Raw genomic sequence first — 8,369 nt, 5'->3', positions numbered from 1 at the left:
GGGGGGGGGGGGCTGTGGTTGGTTACAGATGGTCTCATCCTGTCTTATTGGGCTGTGTTTGACTAGAATAAGTGGCAAAGTGGACCATACTTCTGTAGTCAAAGCCTCAATTATCATACTGTACAGTATTAAGTTGCTTAATGGTTAAAGATCTGAGCTAGTACATTTTGGTAACTTTTTGAACAAAAAGGTCAGCTAAATACTAAATTAGTAATGGTACCACTGTTGGATGGAATACACAGAAAAAAGTACTGAATGAAAATATTCCCCTCCTTTGGGAGAAGCTTGGGGTATGTTAAGGCGATCTTTACTAATATATATCAAAGTTACGAAATTCAGCTCTGGGATATTTTGGGAGTGTATGGTTAAATAAAGAAAGAAAAAAAAACTGGGGTAAAGTTTACCAAGATGATTATTTGTTGCTTTATTACAGTTGTGAACAGGAATTAGTGTCTGTTGAGAGATACTTGCCCTAGGTTAAATACTTGATGCGAGTTCACCCAAAAATGAAAATGCTCTCCATCATTTACTTATACAGGATTGGAACAACTTGAGGGTGTTTCTTTCTTCTGTTGAACACAAAAGAAGATATTTTGAAGAATGTTGTTAACCAGACAGTTGACAGTACCCTTTAACTGCTATAGTAATTTTTCTCATACTATGGAAGTCAATGGCTACCGTCAGCTGTTTGGTTACCAACATTCTTCATCTTCTTTTGTGTTAAGCAGAAAAAAATAAACTCATACAGGTTTGGAACAACTTGAGGATGCGTAAATGATGACAGACTTTTCATTTTTTGGTGAATTATCCTTTTAAGGTAAGGGGTTTGTTGATATTATTCTTAATATGCACAATAGTAATAGTGCATTACTCAAACTAGTATGAGGGATGGACAACTGGATCAGAAAGCAAAGTACAGATTAGCGGTGGAAACTCGCTCAACCTTAAACTAAGCAGAGAGACTCACTCATGAAGGTACTGAACATCAGCAGAGTGGAATCTGTGCCACAGTACACTGACCTAAATCATTTATATATTAAATAAAATATATCAGAACGTCAGCCTACTTTGGTACCTTGCTGAGTTAGAGTGAGAGAACAGGCCTGGAACAGTCAGATATCTGACATCAGACATATGTTCCACCTTTATTTGACCCTCTAACTCTAACACTTTCTATTCTATTTTAATTCTACTTTATCTATATTTATCTTCTTTTTTTAATTTTTTTATTTATTATTATTATATATTGCTGCTCTTTTGTTAGTTTTGACTGCTTTTATTGTCCTTATTGTCGCTTTTATTGTGTGTTTTATTGTAAGTCGCTTTGGATAAAAGCGTCTGCTAAATGACTAAATGTAAATGTAAATATCCTGTGAGAGTGTTGGATAGACCTATATCTTTGACCACTGCAGAGTTTAACAACTTCACTGAATCCCAAAACATATCTGTTATATCTGAGGGAGACTTCAGGAGTGCTGGGTTGGTTTTCCCCATCTTGAAGGCAACAGTTTTTTCTAGAGACATTTGGTGTATTATTGTCAGGGGCAGACTGGGACAAAAATTCAGCCCTGGCACTGTAGCCACACCGGCCCACATTACCACACCGACACAGCCCCACCCACGGACACACACATTCACTACTTACATTTGTGTACAGATGGTGAAATAATATAAGCAGTACCATATATGTAACAGATATTTAAACATTTAATGTATGTGTCTGGCAAACAATGCTTACTACTTTTTAAAGAGCACACGTTTATAACTAATTTACACATACAGTAAAAACAAAAGAAAAAGAATCTGAGGATGTTGTAGAGTCTGTGTGCTGTTTGTTTATGCCATTTGTCTGCTGTTGCTGTCATTCTCTACAGTATGTTGTTCTTTGTTGTCACTGTATGTCTGTTGGGTTTTTCCTACCTCTACCTTACTCCTCCCTGTCTCTGCTTGGCCTACTGTAGCATCCTTCCTCACAGCACTGGTGTTGAAAGACCAGGGGTGTCTGGCTGTACTGATTCCAGCAACATCCTAGTTAATGAACACAGTATAGGACTTAAACATTACAGCAAAATATTTTCTCACTGACTGCTCTCAACATTGGAATACACATGAATACAAACAAGTAATAATACCAAAAAAGGGAATGGAATATATAGCAAAAACTATAAATAGTAGCAGCAGTAAATCCTTTTTGATATACAATTATTTGTGAATTATATTACTGCATGCTGAAGTGTTGCTCGTATGTGTTGCATGTGCATTTGTGTGTGAGTGTGATTCTCTCTCTCGCTCTCTCTCTCTCTCTCTTTCTACCGGTGCGAGCATGAGTGTGGAGCATGGATTTGCAAGTGAGTTTTTGCTTCTTTTCTTTCTTTTTCTGTTTTATTGTCTTTCTCTTCTCTCTTGGTTTTGTTGTTTGTTTGAATTGGGCCGCGGGGTTTTTTCCCCCTTGTGGCGGAAGCCGCGAGCTGGTTTTTTAAATAATCTCACGCGACGTCTTGGTGTTAAAGTGGCATCCACGGTAATTGTCGAAGACTGCTGTTTGGCAATGGGAGAGGTTGTTGGGCATGATAGTATTTTGTCAACGTCCAAAATGAATAGTGCTGTTGTTGTTTTTTTGAGTTCGGTGGAAAAGGCAAATGAGTTAGTGGAGAAGGGTGTTGTTGTAAACAACCTCTTCACACCTGTTCTTCCACTTTCAATTCCTTCAAAAAAGGTTACATTGTCTAATTTTTCACCTTTTGTTTCTAATGATACACTGGTTAAGATTTTGTCCCGCTATGGAAAGCTGGTTTCACCCATTAAGAAGATTCTTATTGGTACCACTTCACAACTACTAAAACATGTGGTCTCTTTTAGAAGATTTGTCAATATGATCTTGAAAGACAGCGAAGAACTTGACTTGACTCTTAACATTAAGGTTGAAAACTTTGACTATGTTTTCTATGTCACAACCGATAAAATTAAGTCCTTTAACTGTGGTGGGCTGGGCCATCTAATGCGGGCTTGCCCTGAAAGGAATAAAGAAGATCATCTGTCAACTGATGATCAAAATATTAGGGAGACTAATCTAAATGATGATAAGGAGGTGGAAAGGATAGAGGCAGGACCCTCCAATGCTCCCCTTTTGAATGTTAAATATTTGACTGTTGTGGAAAATAATGGTAGGGTGTGTGAGGCTCAGCATGCAGCTTCAGATGCAAATGTATCAGTAGTGTCCTTGCAGGAAGATGGGTTGGAGGCTCCTACTGTAGTGAGTGAAGGATAATGTTTCCGCTACTGAGTCAGTTTTGACAAGGGACGAAAGTGACCATGTGAATTGGCAGCGATTTGGAGTTTGTGATGAGGCTGATCTAGAATCAAATAAAGCTGAGTTCAAAGTTCCAGTTAAAAGGAAAAGTTCAAGTGAAGCCCAAAGTGTTAAGAAGAAAAAACTAACGTGATTGATGATGGAGACAAAGAAGGGATGGAAAGTGGCAATGAATCTTCAGATTCAAGTTTCAGTTTTTCTCAAAGTGACTTATCTAGTCGTAGTTACGAGGTAGAAGACATTCAACTTTTCCTCAGAGCAACAAAGAATAAGAGAGGAGTAAGTGTTTGTGAATATTTTCCAGACATCAAACAATTTGTTGATAAAACCAAGTAGTTTATGGCCGATAATCTATTCACGAATAAGGAGATTTATCGGTTGAAGAAAATTGTAAGAATTTTAAACTCTGATCTTGTTAATGAAAATAGTTAAAAAGCTTCAAGTGATTAGTTATGGGTTTCTAGTTTTGTTTTTAACAGTATTTGCTTTGACTTTATTTATTTATTTTCTTTTAGAAATGAATGAAATCAATATTGCCTCCTTGAATATTAATGGAGCGAGAGATTTTAAGAAAATAATGGAAATTTATGAATTTGTGAAGCAAAATAAGTTTGATGTGATTATGTTGCAGGAAACTCATAGTGATTCAAATAATGCTTCTGATTGGGCCAAAGAATGGGGTGGTTTTCCATTTTTAAGTCACAATACTTCACTTAGTGGTGGAGTAGCCATTCTTTTTGTGAAAAATTTTAACCCACATTATTTTCAAGTAGAAGAAATAGTAAAAGGTAGACTTTCAAAATTAAGAGCAAGCTATGAAAAGAATGTTATTGTTTTTATTTGTGTGTACTGCCCAGTCTCAGCAATAGAGAGAATGGTGTTTTTAAATATCTTATACTCTGTATTACAAAAATGTAGTCAAGAAGACTTTTTATTCTTAGGAGATGATTTCAATTTTACTGAATCTAATTTAGATAGAAATCACTTAGAACCTCATATGCCTTCTAGAAATCGATTGATTCAACTTGTTAAGATGCATGACTTATGTGATGCTTGGAGACGTTTAAAGGGTACACAAAAACAATATACTTGGACTCATGTGCGTGATAAAGTAATTTCTATGGCAAGATTGGACAGATTTTATGTTTTTAAACATCACTGCAATATCATAAGGGGCTGCCACATTGTACCTGTTAGTTTTTCTGACCATTGTATGGTCAAATGTTCATTTTTTATTAATCTTTTGAAACCAAAAAGTGCTTATTGGCAGTTTAACACTGCTTTATTAAATGACAGACACTTTAAAGAATTGTTTAATTTCTTTTGGGAAGATTTTAAAACTAAGAAAGAGTTTTACAGCTCTGTACAACAATGGTGGGATGTAGGAAAAGCTCAAATTAAGCAGCTCTGTTTACAGTATACTCAAAACATCACTACGGAGACTAAGTTTAGAATGAGTATCTTGGAGGCTGATATTTTAAAGCTCCAAGAATTGGCAGAGTCTACTGGTACAAGAGGATTTGTAGATTTGCTATTAGATAAAAAAACACAATTGGCTGATTTACTTGGTTCCAAGACACAGGGGGCCTTGGTCAGGTCGAGATTCCAAAGTGTAGATCAAATGGATGCTCCAACAAAATTATTTTTTAATTTGGAAAAAAAGAATGGTCAAAGCAGAACTATTCATGCTCTACGATCTGACTCTGGAATTCTTTTGACGGATCTTTCAGAAATTCGTCAGAGGGCAGTTATCTTTTGTAAAGATTTATATAAAAGTGAGGTTGCTGTAGAGCAAGAACATGAGGGTGAGTTTTTCTTTGAAAACTTACCTCAGGTGCCTGAAAGCATCAACACTGATATTTCTGTCCCTCTGAGTATGAGTGAGCTACAGAAAGCACTTCGAGGGATGGTGTTCGGTAAAACACCAGGCATCGATGGTATACCAGTGGACTTTTATAAGTCTTTTTGGTCAACAATAGGAGAGGATCTCCTGGAAGTGTTGAATATCAGTCTGGCAAGGGGTAAGCTGCCTCAAAGTTGCCGACGAGCTGTGTTGACCCTCCTACTGAAAAAGGAGACCTTGGAGATATAAGGTGTTGGCGTCCAGTTTCTTTGCTCTGCAGCGACTATAATCTTTTATCAAAAGTTTTAGCTAATAGACTAGCTAATGTAATGGACAGTGTTATTCATTCTGACCAAACCTACTGTGTCCCAGGTAGGTCGATTTTTGACAACATTGCTTTTGTTCGTGATCTTATTGAAGTCTCCAAAATGCTAAACCTAAAATGTGGTTTTATTTCATTAGATCAAGAAAAAGCTTTTGATCGGGTAGAACACTGTTTTTTGTGGAAGGTTCTATCTGCATTTGGTTTTAGTGAGAATTTTATTAACTTTATAAAAGTCCTTTATAGTGATGTGGAGAGTATTTTAAAGATCAACGGTGGTTTATGTACTCCTTTTAAAGTTTATAGAGGCATAAGGCAGGGTTGTGCATTATCTGGTATGTTATACTCCTTAGCAATTGAGCCTTTGTTACAACAGATAAGGCTTAAACTTCAAGGTGTAGTGTTACCAGGATACAGGAATAAATTCATACTGTCGGCATATGCAGATGATGTGACAGTATGTGTCAATGGACAAAGTGATATTCAGGCATTATTAACTTTGTTAAAAACTTTTTTAAAAAGTCTCTTCTGCTAGCGTAAATTGGAGTAAAAGTGGAGCTTTTTTAACCGAGGATTGGAAAGATGGTAAACCAAAACTTCCTATTGGATTAGAGTGGGGGAAAATAGGTTTTAAATATTTAGGAGTTTTTATTGGGGATGAAACTGTTGTACAAAGGAACTGGGATGGTATAATTGAGAAAGTTAAAGGTAGACTTGGAAAATGGAAATGGCTGGTTCCAAAAGTGTCTTTTAGAGGACGAGTTTTAATCGCTAATAATTTAGTGGCCTCTTCGTTGTGGCACAAGTTTGCTTGTTTGGACCCCCGGTAACTTTGCTAACAAAATTACAAGCACTGCTAGTGGATTTATTTTGGGATCAGTTACATTGGATCCCACAAAGTGTTTTATTTCTGCCTAAAGAAGAAGGTGGTCAGGGACTGATACATCTGCAAAGTAGAATAGCCACTTTTAGATTACAGTTTGTGCAAAAACTTTTAATTGTTTCAGATGTCTTTAACTGGAATGCAGTGGCAAGAGTGATTTTAAATAGTGTGGGTAATCTTAATCTAGGCAGGACAATTTTTCTGATGGATCATTTGGAATTAAATTTTCCTATGTTGCCTGTTTTTTATAAGAATGTTTTCAAAGTGTGGAATCTTTTCAGAAAGCGGAGGTCTCGAAATCTCTTTACTGGCTATTAGAGGAACCTTTAATCCACTGTAAACGATTGGATTTAACGAACATTTTTTTTCTTCCCGGACTAAACAAAGCACGAATTGATAATAGAATGTTGACTCTTGGTCGCTTGCTGGAAGTAGCTGGACGTGATTTTAAAAACAAAGAAGCAGTTTCTCGTCACCTTGGGATTAATTCCACTCGCGTTACGGCACAACTTCTTCGGAGATGGGAATCTGCTTTAAATGACCACGAGAGATTTTTATTATTGGAATATAATAATGGACTGTGCAATCCAGATTTGGAAGAGAGTTTTCCAGGATTGAGTTTTGCTCCTAAGTTGGATGGGTACGCTGGGTTTTTTCTTGAAAAAGCTGCTTTGTTAAGTGTTGATTTTTTTCCTGTGATAGAAAGTTTTTATATAAATCCTGCATAATTGCTTTTAATAGGAAAATGTTGAACAACAGAATAGATACACCTTGGCGTGATTTTTTTAATTTGAGTGAAAACAAAAAACCAGAGTGGAGAATTTTTTACATACCACCGTTGATCAAAAAGACAGGAGATTTACAATGGAGAAATGTTCATGGTGTTATTGCAGTTAATGCATTTACTTCGGTTTTAAATCCTGGAAGCACTGATAAATGTCCTTTTTGTGATGACAGAGAGACGATTTTTCATGCTTTCTTAAGTTGTCATAGACTTGATCTACTGTTTTCTGTTTTAAATGATGTTTTTAAAAATTGTAATGAAATTTTCTCGCAAGAGGTTTTCATTTTAGGTTGCAAATATGTTTCTAAGAGAAAATATGTTTGTTAGTTGCTTAATTTTGTGGTGGGACAAGCAAAAATGGCCATCAATTTGAGCAGGAGAGAGAAAATTGAACAGGACATAGTAAAAAATATTGTTGCCTTGTTTTTTAACCTGGTGCAATCTAGAATTTTAATTGATTTTTATTTTTATAAATGTATTGATGATCTGCTTTCTGTAGGATATCAGACCGAATCAGACAATCTAAGATTTGGTCAAAACATGATTGAGGCACGAGGAGTCAAAACATTCCACAAGAGGCCCAAGACAACAGGATGCCATAAATCAGACCCGAGCATTAGCCAGTCTGAAGCAAGCCTAAACCACTCTGTCACAGAACAGTTTTCAACATTAACACAAAAGAACACTTATTGACAATTCCAAGGAGATTGTCAATTTTGGGGCAAGTTATCAAGAATAATGGTCAAAAGAGATGCACAGCGTGACCGTCACATGGAAACATGTGATAGTGATCACAAGCTCTTCGGATTGACTTTTCCCCCCACCTCACGACAAAGAACAGACTTTCGGAAATTCCTTACAGACCTCTTAATCTCTGGTCTTCATACATTCACAGAATGGCACAGAAACTGCCTTTCCATGCACCTAAATGACACTAAAAGGACTCAAGCAACTAATCATTGCTATATATACAGTGGGTACGGAAAGTATTCAGACCCCCTTAAATTTTTCACTCTTTGTTATATTGCAGCCATTTGCTAAAATCATTTAAGTTAATTTTTTTTCCTCATTAATGTACACACAGCACCCCATATTGACAGAAAAACACAGAATTGTTGACATTTTTGCAGATTTATTAAAAAAGAAAAACTGAAATATCACATGGTCCTAAGTATTCAGACCCTTTGCTCAGTATTTAGTAGAAGCACCCTTTTGATCGAATACAGC

The 8,369-nt window shown here is 36.3% G+C and overlaps 1 protein-coding gene across 1 annotated transcript in view; it reads right to left on the bottom strand.

Moving 5' to 3' along the window:
- The window catches only part of LOC107571497 (UPF0606 protein KIAA1549L-like), a 77,483-nt gene that overhangs the window by 53,508 nt on the left and 15,606 nt on the right, over positions 1-8,369 (bottom strand). The gene's annotated exons all lie outside the window — the stretch shown is intronic.

Source organism: Sinocyclocheilus grahami, unplaced genomic scaffold, assembly GCF_001515645.1.
Source record: "Sinocyclocheilus grahami isolate Dianchi unplaced genomic scaffold, SAMN03320097.WGS_v1.1 scaffold1602.1, whole genome shotgun sequence".
Classification (NCBI taxonomy): domain Eukaryota; kingdom Metazoa; phylum Chordata; class Actinopteri; order Cypriniformes; family Cyprinidae; genus Sinocyclocheilus; species Sinocyclocheilus grahami.
This window is presented reverse-complemented; position numbering and strand designations above follow the sequence as displayed.